This window comes from Abramis brama (genome assembly GCF_963993115.1).
Source record: "Abramis brama genome assembly, chromosome: 2".
Lineage (NCBI taxonomy): Eukaryota > Metazoa > Chordata > Actinopteri > Cypriniformes > Leuciscidae > Abramis > Abramis brama.
The window spans coordinates 16274478-16285164 of record NC_139964.1 but is presented as its reverse complement, the minus strand read 5'-3'; the positions used below and the strand labels follow the sequence as shown (position 1 = coordinate 16285164).

The 10687-nt window shown below is 46.1% G+C and overlaps 1 long non-coding RNA gene across 1 annotated transcript; it reads left to right on the top strand.

Annotated features, from left to right (window-relative positions):
- Positions 1–7558: 7558 nt before the first annotated feature.
- LOC311078051 lies at positions 7559–7979 on the top strand. Its single transcript, XR_014605036.1, has 2 exons — positions 7559–7795; positions 7879–7979. It is a non-coding gene; the product is annotated as an uncharacterized lncRNA (long non-coding RNA).
- The last annotated feature ends 2708 nt before the right edge of the window (positions 7980–10687 follow it).

Genomic DNA, 10687 nt, shown 5'->3' with positions numbered 1-10687 from the left:
ACAATCATTTTGGGTTATTATTTGTTGATCTAAAAGCAAAAACTGTGTCACAACACCCAGGATTTTTAAATTTAGACATTCCCCTTGATATCATATAATCTTCTAATCTAAATAAAACAGAATGATGACATATGGTGATACCTCATAATAGCAGTGTTAGAACTGATATACAAATACCAACCCACTACTATTACCACCGCTAGGTACTAGTACTGAGCATTTGAACAAGTAAATGGCAATATAGCTTAACTCCAGATGTACAGTAGGCTACAGTACTGTAGAAAAGAAGTGACCAGTATTACAGAGTGTAGCCCTATGGTTGGTTTATGCCTTCCCTGAAAAAAAATATTGTATTGTATTATATTGTTATTTGGACGTGGGTTAATAGGAAAGACACGTATTTTCAGAAAACATTAAAGTTTGGTTAAACAACAATGAACACAGTGTAATTTAACATAGGCCTATGTTCTTTTTATTTGAGAATAAACTGCAGAATTTTAAAATAAATTCATCAGGAAGATGTTTAAGAAATTCATAAGAACCATTCTGCACAGTATACTTAACAGTACATGCATTTGTGCGAAGATAATCTAGTGTGTGATTGGTTATTAGTAGTGATGGGTCGTTCGCGAATGAGCCGGATCTAAGAGTCGGCTCTTGTAGGTGAACGTCGGGAGCTGGCTCACATATCTGAAGAGCCGACTCTATTTAAAAAAAAAATAGCCTATAGAAATTAAATCATTATGTAATAATGAAATAATGACTGATTTTAATTTTATTTAAAATAATTGACTAATTCAAAGAACAACAAAAAAAGAATTATATAGGCCTAAAGGCACACACACATTCGTTTCGACTGTCTAATCAGCCTCACATTCTGTTCCTGTCACACTGTAAAACCCAACAAGTTAAGCTAACTCATTTCATTTGAGGAAACCGATTGCCTCAATTCAATTAAGTTTATAAAAACAATAGTTCCCCTTCAGGAACTACCGCTGCGTGAAAACGCTGCGGGGAACGCCCCAGCGTGACGCGTCTGAAGCATGAATGAAATCAGTCAATGGAGAGATGTCATAGCGAGTGACGTCACCGACCAGGAAGCTATAAATATCCCTTGAGTAAAAAACGCCACTAGCTTTTTTGCTCTTCAGCAAGCGCTCTGTGTGTGTCTGAATCTGTCGATTGTGTTTGTCTGTTTCTAGATTAAAAAGGAATCTAGGCAGGAGTTTTTCACTATATATATATATATAAAAAAACCAGTTATGAGTGTCAAAGTGACGAGCGAGCAAGAATACAGGCGATGTGTTCCCCCTTGTACCAGATTTATTACTAGGGGGGATTCACATCAACTGTGTGTTGCTTGTTTGGGAGTGCAGCATGCCCAGTCAGCCCTCGAGGGGGTTGATTGCGAGCATTGCGAGCGCTTTCCTCTTCGGACTCTGCGCTCGCGGCGATCACTCTTCGAGGAGAGTGGTCTGCTGCGGGCTCCCCGAGGCTCGGGTCCCGCTTCTGTTGAGGCAGAGCGACGACGCTTGACTTGGGGTTCGCAGATGGATCTCACCGGCGACGTTGAGACGGGCTCCGCCCTATCTCAGCCATCTCCGGCGGGATCCAGTGCCTCTGTCCCGGTTCTGGAAGCGCGCGCTGAGGCGGCTACTTCCGACCCGGTCGAGGCACATAATGTCCAGGAGCTTAGATTATCCAGTTCTGAGGAGCTGGATGTCGAAAGCTTCGCATCTGAAGAGACTGGTGACTCGTCACTCCAGCATACAAGTGCCGATCATAAGCTGATGGATGTATTATCTCGTGCTGTAGAAAAGCTCAGCATCGAGTGGCCAACTGACAGGCAGGAGTCTAGTTATAAAAGCAAACTGGATGATCGTTTTCTGTCTGCACCTCCTCAGCCTTCTCGCCGGTGTTTACCCTTTTTTCCAGATCTTCACACTGAGGTGTCGAAGACCTGGGCTTCGCCAGTTTCAAGCAGAATATATACACCACAGTCTAACACTTATGGCAATATATGTGGGGCTAAAACTGCAGGTTATATAACGATGCCGAAACCGGAGGAGACGCTTGCTAGCTATCTCTCTCCTGTTTCGTCTTCGTCTCTTAATACACCGGCCCTTCCCTCCAGACCTTTAAAAAATACATCAGTGCTGGTCGGGAAAGCTTATTCGGCGGCTGGCCAGGCGGCGGCTTGCTTACACACTATGGCTATTATGCAGGCTTATCAGGCCGACCTGCTTAAAGATGCGTGTGATAAGGGGGAAATTACCGTGGATATTGTTAATGAGCTCAGGCAGTCTGCTGATCTCACTCTCCGTGCCACCAGGGAGACCGCTAAATCTATTGGCCGGTCTATGGCAGCCCTGGTGGCCACGGAAAGACATCTATGGCTGAGCCAGACTTCTATGAGAGAAAAAGATAAGAGTGTTCTTTTAAATGCTCCCGTTTCGCCTGTGGGTCTCTTTGGTGATGCTGTTCATTCTGTCACTGAGAGGTTCCAGGAAGATAAAAGGCAGACGGCTGCATTTCATAAATTTATTCCCCTCAAAGTCCGTATCTCTGGGGCTGCTGAGCGAGGGCAGCCCCAGCCACCGAGTACTTCGGCTGCTAAGAAGAGAAGAGCACAGCAGAAAAAGAGTGTCGCGTTTCGTGCCCCCCCGCAGACAAACTGGAGGGATGAGACGGGACGTTCTCAGGCACGGCCTCCTCGCGACAGGGCTGATATGAGAACAGTTCTTGTCGCTAAGAAGGCCACGTCGAAAAGGTCCTGACGCTGTCAGCACCTGGGCTCTGAGGGTGGTCCCCGCCGTGAGAGACTCGAGTCCACCTCCTTTAATGGTGCCCTGTCTCTCCCGGCTCCCTCAGGGGCCTGTTCTACTAACCCTGCCAAAACAGGGCGTAGAAGGGCCCGGCGAGTGTTTTCCCGTGGGACGCTCGCCGCCTCCGAGGAGGGCTCTAGTGTGTTCAGACCAGTGTTTCCCTGCCGGTGTGCCGTTACAGGGCGCTGTGTCTGTCACGCCGACTATTCAAACAGAGGCCAGCCCCGAGGGGCTGGTTCCCTTAGTAGAATTTTTGGTAGAGTGGAAAAACCTTCCAAATGTGTCTCGTTGGGTCCTGCAAACGATCGAAAGAGGTTATGCTATTCAGTTCAGGTCTCGTCCACCTCGGTTCAGAGGGGTCCTTCCCACTGTGGTGGGCCCCGAGCAGGCTTTGATAATGGAACAGGAGGTTATCACTCTTCTTCAAAAGGGGGCTATAGAGCGGGTTCCTCCTCCCAGCAGGGAGTCAGGCTATTACAGCCGTTACTTTATTGTTCCGAAGAAAGATGGGGGGTTACGTCCGATTTTAGATCTGCGTCTCTTGAATCGCACTGTAGGGAGACTAAAGTTCAAAATGCTTACTCTCAAACAGATCATGTTACAAATCAGGTCCGAGGACTGGTTCGTCACGATAGACCTAAAAGACGCCTACTTCCATATATCGATTCTTCCTCAACATCGGAAGTTCCTGAGGTTTGCGTTTGGGGGCCAAGCGTACCAATACCGGGTCCTTCCGTTCGCCCTAGCACTGTCACCCCGAACTTTTACCAAGTGTATGGATGCGGCTCTAGCCCCGCTGAGGCTCCAGGGCATCCGCATCCTGAACTACATAGACGACTGGTTAATCCTAGCTCAGTCGGAACATCAAGCGGTTCGGCATCGAGATGTCGTTCTCGCTCATGTGAAAAAATTGGGGTTGAGACTGAACACCAAGAAGAGTGTGCTTTCTCCAGTACAGAGAACCACTTTTCTTGGCGTAGTGTGGGATTCAACGACGAGGCAGGCACGTTTGTCACCTGCTCGTGTTGCTTCGATTCTCGCCGCAGTGAAACAGATCAAGCTAGGCCAGCTAATCACTGTAAAACAGTTCCAGAGGCTGTTAGGTCTCATGGCAGCAGCGTCCAGCGTTATACCCTTCGGCCTGCTGCACATGAGACCGCTGCAGTGGTGGCTCAGAACCAAGGGGTTCTCCCCGAGGGGGAATCCGCTCCGCACGATCCTGTGTTCGCGACGCTGTCTTCGAGCCCTGGTCGTGTGGAGCGATCCTTGGTTTCTGTCCCAAGGTCCTGTGTTGGGAGCTTCCTGTCGTCGCCTAGTGCTAACGACAGATGCTTCTCTCACGGGTTGGGGGGCGATCATGAGTGGTCGCCCAGCTCAGGGTCTATGGCAGGACCATCATCTCCTATGGCATATAAACTGTCTAGAAATGTTGGCGGTGTTTCAGGCTCTGAAACATTTCCTACCGGACCTAAGGGGCCACCATGTTCTTGTACGCACAGACAACACATCAGTGGTCTCTTATATAAACCATCAGGGGGGTCTGAGGTCGCGCCCTTTGTGCAAACTAGCCAGTCAGATCCTTCTTTGGTCCCAGGGACCTAGAGATAGAAACTTCTATCTTTGAGAGCGATCTATCTCCCGGGGTATCTAAATCAGGGGGCAGACATCCTGTCGAGACAGGGGCCGAGGCCCGGGGAATGGAGACTTCACCCCGAGGTGGTGGAGCTCCTTTGGGAGCACTTCGGTCGTGCCGAGGTAGACCTATTTGCTTCCAGAGAGACATCACACTGTCATCTGTGGTTCTCTCTCAGCCACCCAGCCCCACTGGGGCTGGACGCTATGGTACAGGCGTGGCCGAGGTCTCGCCTGTACGCCTTTCCCCCGATTGCTCTGCTCCCAGGAGTTCTGGAGAGGGTCCGCCGGGACGGAGTCAAGCTACTCCTGATAGCCCCGTTCTGGCCGGCCCGAGTATGGTTCTCGGACCTTGTGTCCCTTCTCGACGGCTCTCCCATGGAGATACCGGTCAGGAGGGACCTATTGTCTCAGGCGAGCGGGCTCATCTTACACCCTCGCCCAGAACTGTGGAGGCTGTGGGCTTGGCCTCTGAGGGGGCCCAGCTCATAGATCTTGGTCTCTCGACTGAGGTCGTTGAGACCATCCTCCAGTCCAGAGCTCCCGCCACTAGGAGACTTTATGCTGCGAGGTGGAATCTTTTCACCTCGTGGTGTGGAGAGCGCCAGCAGGACCCAGTTAACTGCCCGGTTGGTACAGTGCTGGAGTTTCTGCAGGACCGTCTCTCTACAGGGTTATCCCACTCCACACTGAAGGTGTACGTGGCGGCCCTAGCTGCTTACCGCGTCCCTTCGAGTGGAGTTCCTCTTGGGAGACACCCACTTGTATCTCGTTTCCTCCGTGGCACCTTGAGGCTGAGGCCAGCAGTACGCACGAGGGTACCACCATGGGACTTGGCCATCGTTTTGGATGGCCTCTCCCTGGCTCCCTTCGAGCCCCTTGAAGAAGTTTCTGAGAAATTCCTCACCTTAAAAACTCTATTCTTGCTTGCTATCTCATCTCTCAAAAGGATAGGAGATATTCAGGCTTTGTCAGTGGCTCCCTCGTGTCTGGAATTCTCGCCTGGCATGGCTAAAGCGTTCCTGTACCCGAGGCCAGGTTATGTTCCTAAGGTCCCAACCACTTCAGTTAGGCCCGTCATACTGCAGGCTTTTTGTCCTCCTCCGTTTACTACGCCAGACCAGGAGAAGCTTAATTTGTTGTGCCCAGTTAGGGCTCTAGACGCCTATGTCCACAGAACTGCCCTGTGGAGGAAGTCTGAACAGCTTTTTGTTTGCTTCGGGTCCCCCAACAAGGGGGGTCCCACTTCTAAACAGCGAATGAGCAAGTGGGTGGTTGAGGCCATCACGCTTGCTTATGAGTCGGCCGGTCAGCCTTCTCCTTTGGCTGTACGGGCCCACTCCACTAGGAGTATGGCTGCTTCCAGGGCTCTCCTCTCCGGAGTAGCCCTTCAGGATGTTTGTGATGCGGCAGGCTGGTCCTCACCACATACTTTCATCAAGTTCTATAGTCTTGATTTTTGCTCCACTCCTGGGGCCCAAGTTCTCTCGTCAGTTTGTGCTCCCTAATGCACACACTACGGGGATTTGTTCGCATGGGGACGTTGGTATTGCGTTCCCCGCAGCGTTTTCACGCAGCGGTAGTTCCTGAAGGGGAACGTCCCGGGTTACGTATGTAACCCTAGTTCCCCGAGGGAACGGACGCTGCATGTCCTGCCATACTCCCTGCATCCCCTGGGGCGCTTGCTTCAGAGACTGTGAAGCTAGTGGCGTTTTTTACTCAAGGGATATTTATAGCTTCCTGGTCGGTGACGTCACTCGCTATGACATCTCTCCATTGACTGATTTCATTCATGCTTCAGACGCGTCACGCTGGGGCGTTCCCCGCAGCGTTTTCACGCAGCGTCCGTTCCCTCGGGGAACTAGGGTTACATACGTAACCCGGGACGTTATGAGTACTCTGAACTTATTTTAATCGAGTCCGCTAAAACAATAATACAACATCAAATTCAATAAGTTAAGCTAACTTATTACATTTGAGGACACCGATTGCCTGGCAGTTGAACCAATCAAATGAAAAAAGTTTCATCAAGCAGCGCCGTATGTGTGCTTACTTTGAACATAATAAAAACACCTGGACTCTGTCGAGACCAAAAGCCCTATTTGGCAAGACCAGTGGCCGGCCCGAGACCGAGACAAGTCCGAGTCCGAATACCAGCAAGTCCGAGACCGGACTCAAGTACTACAGCTCCTGCTTCACTGTTCCCACGAAGAGTCGTGGTTTTGAATTGGGCCCTTCACAAGCATACTTTAATTTCTCAATTCTCCCTCGACACAGACCGTTCCTAAGCTTTGCGTTCGAGGGACGGGCATACCAGTACAAAGTCCTCCCTGTCGCCCCGTATATTTACAAAGGTCGCGGAGGTCGCCCTCATCTTGGCCCACTCGCGAGATCAGTTGTGCGAACACAGGGACCTGGTGCTCAGACACCTCAGCCATCTGGGGCTTCAGGTCAACTGGGAAAGAGCAAACTCGACTCCAGTGGAAGATCAATTGCCTCAAGTTGCTCACAGTATTCCTTGCTCTCCGCTGGTTTCTGCTGTTGCTGCAAGACAAGCATATACTGGTCTGAACGGACAACACAAGAGTGTCACCCTAAATTTCTTCATGCTAGCATGTGTGGAAGTATTGCCCGCTCACCCCAAGTGGTCTTTTGGCATCTCCATGTGGTCCTGTTTGGTATCGCACATTGACTTTAGTTATATATAAAAAATAACTAAACAAATGTAACGTATTTTTTTCCTCTCAGTTTTTGCGGTTGCACATTACATATACATTCATTGTAAATTAGGAAAGTAAAAAAAAATCTTTAATAATTGCAGAAAAAACTTTTGTGAGAATTTTTCTCAAACTTAATCTAGAACTTGGTAAAACATTTGTCTGTATTTCAAAGGTTTCAAGCCTCTCAAATTCTAGTCTTAATAGGTTTTCCTTCTGTTAACTTTTTTGCATAAACTTTTTCTTTAACTTTCACTGTTTAGCATTAAACAGTGAAAAATTTAACTGGGATGTTTGCTGAAATTGTCCAATAATAACCAACTGCAGCCTTTCCAGAACAATTTAATTCGATTTTTAATGGGGTTTTTTCTGTATTAGATCCTCCCAGGAACGTCTCAGTGTTGATAAGTGGATCTGGTGTAATAGTGGAGGGAGATTCAGTGACTCTGAACTGCATCAGTGACTCAAACCCTCCTGCTCTGAACTTCAGCTGGTTTAAGGAGAATGAAACCTCAGCTGTTGGATCTGGACAGAGTTTCAGTGCACTACAGAGTGGACGCTTCTACTGTCAGGCTCACAATCAACATGGATCTCAGAGATCAGACGCTGTAACTGTCACAGGTGAAGCTTTTATTAACACACTCCTGTATCTTCACATCATTCATCAGTTTGGAGAGTTAATCATGATGATCTTCCTCTTTCAGTTCATCATGTTGCTGGTAGGAATGTGATTGTGATCACAGCGGCATCTGGAGGACTAGTCTTCATCATCATCTTCATCATCATCTTCATACTGTTCATTATGTGGGTTTAATAAAAAAATGCAGTGATTGTATAAGTTCACTTTTGGTCTAATGTAGAAGAAAATAGCTAATTTGTATTTGATTATTAGTAATCTTTACAAACAGTGTTCATATTTTCTCTTAATTTAATACATTCGTCCATATGCTGTTAATGTCTGTGATTATAACAGGAAGAAACAAAGGAGTGTTAAAGCTGAAGATCTCACAGTGAAAGAGGTAAATCATCCACACACAACACGACTTTACAGAGGCAGAAAATCAGTCGATCAGCCGTTATCTGTGTCTCAGACTGTAACTGTACGAACTGATGGCAAACTAACATTATCAAAGTCTTTATCAACACAGTCCAGGAAAAATTAATTAATAAATAAAACTAATGAAAACATTTAACTAATTTTTCCATGGTTTAATGGAATACTTGTACTGTATATATTTACTGTAGGTATTTATAGGTTTGTTGGTCTAATTGCATAATCATTTACATATAGTGTGATGAATGAACATGTCACTTCATTTACTCATTCTGCCCTATTCTTCTCCACTCCATGTGTGAATCAATGAAATGTACCTGTATTTTACATCCCTACATTGATTTGATCTAACCTGATACTTGATCTTTGGTACTGAAAATCTTCAGATTAATCTGATTAAACTTACATTAATATTAATTGAAAATGTTCTTGTATTTCAGAATGATCTCTATTCTGATGCGTCACAGAGCGTTTCAGTCCATGATAAGCCTCTTTCTGAACTGGATTCAGCCAATGATGCTCTGTATGCCAGTGTGAAACCCAAAAAAATAAGAGGAAAAACTCCTGAATCCAGAGATACTGAGGACATTATGTACGCAACTGTCCAACATCACAGAAAGACAGAGACGAAGAGAGCAGAGGAGAATGAATGTCAATATGACGATATAAGAGTTCATCAGCCTGATGCTGCAGTGAGGTGAGAAAAACAACTTTATAGCACCAACTTAACCAGCACCAACTTAACCAGTACCAACTTAACCATCACCAACTTAACCAGCACCAGCTTAACCAGTACCAACTTAACCAGTACGAGCTTAACCAGCACCAACTTAACCAGCACCAACTTAGCCAGTACCAACTTAGCCAGTACCATCTTAACCAGTACGAGCTTAACCAGCACCAACTTAACCAGCACCAGCTTAACCATTACCAACTTAACCAGTACCAACTTAACCATCACCAACTTAACCAGTACCAGCCTTACCAGAACCAACTTAACCAGTACTATTTTAACAACCACAGATCATATAATCTGGGCTATAATATTGTTGTGCTCCTGTTTGTTTTGATTGTTTAGGCGATCAACTGTTCAGATTGTGGAAGATGCATCAGTGATCTACAGCAGCGTCAAATGAGTGATAGAGACCAGCGAACACAAAGCCTGTGTTCAGTCGTTTAATGAACAATTGTTGGATGATTGTATAGTTGTGGAATAATTTACCCTTCTGTTCAGACCACAGCCAATATAAACATGTTCATCACCCACATTAAGACTCATTTGTTCTCTTTGACTCTTTGTGAGAGAATGACAGTAATTGTGTGCTGGACTGATGTAAAGTCTGTTTCATATTTGTTTAATTTTTTGTGTGTAATTTTATTTATATATATATATAAGTGATGCGCTCATACAATACTAGCCCAGCGCAGAGCCACACGCCACAGCAGCGCCAGACCAGCAGTCTCAGTCTTGCGTGATATCTCTGTGCCCAAGTAGCAGTGCTTCGCTATGGGATTAATATCCTGCCATGATTCAAAACTGAAAATAAAGTTCTGAAAGGTTGAAACTAAGTGTTCGAAAACTCAAAATCGTACAAAAAAAGTTTTGCAAGATCGAAAAATAAGATTTGCAAGCTTGCAAAATGTAAAAAAATGAAAAATATCTCTGCAAACATTATGTTGTTTTTGAGATTTCCTTCTTCAGAACTGCAAAAAAAAAAAATGACGATGTTGCGCAAACAATTTTTCAGAGTTTCGAATTTGTCACTGTTCTCCCAGTGTATAGTTTGTTTTCCAGATTTGAAACCTTGTAAATGGTGATCTGAAAACTGGTGTGCGAATGTGTGAAAAACAGTTTTGAAACTCTGAAAACTGAGGTTCGAAAGGGCGAAACTTATTACATTACATTACATTTGCACTCCTATTGCAGACTATTTTTTCAGAGCTGAGTTTATGACACCCACTTTGCGGAGATACGCCCACACAGTTGCGAGCTTGCGACTCACGTGATTTGTGGCAGCGTTGTCACGCAGCTCTGCTCTGAAACTCTGAAACTCAGACTGAGTGAAAATGAAGCTTCGCAACCTCGCAACTTAAAAAAAACCCTGGAGGGAGGGCTTTCTGCTCTTGGCCAATGCTTTGCTGTCTGCTGACGTACAGTCCAATCACAAGTCGTATTTACTGGAAAGGTGGGATTGACAGACTGCTCACAATGCAAACAATGCATGCACTGAGACAAAAATGCATTTGCCCACCTATCTAAATGTAGGAAAGAAGGTGAATAAGCCCTATTTCAAGAAACGGTGGAGTGTTCCTTTAAGGTCAGGTTTAGTGGTGGGGTTGGGTATTCGTCATGCTGGAGTTTATAGTAATTGTGAAGTAAGGGTTAGTGGTTTTGGCAAGCCTGAAACCTTACAGCGATATGATATTACGCTGTAGCCACATTGGACCAGCGGTTTGGA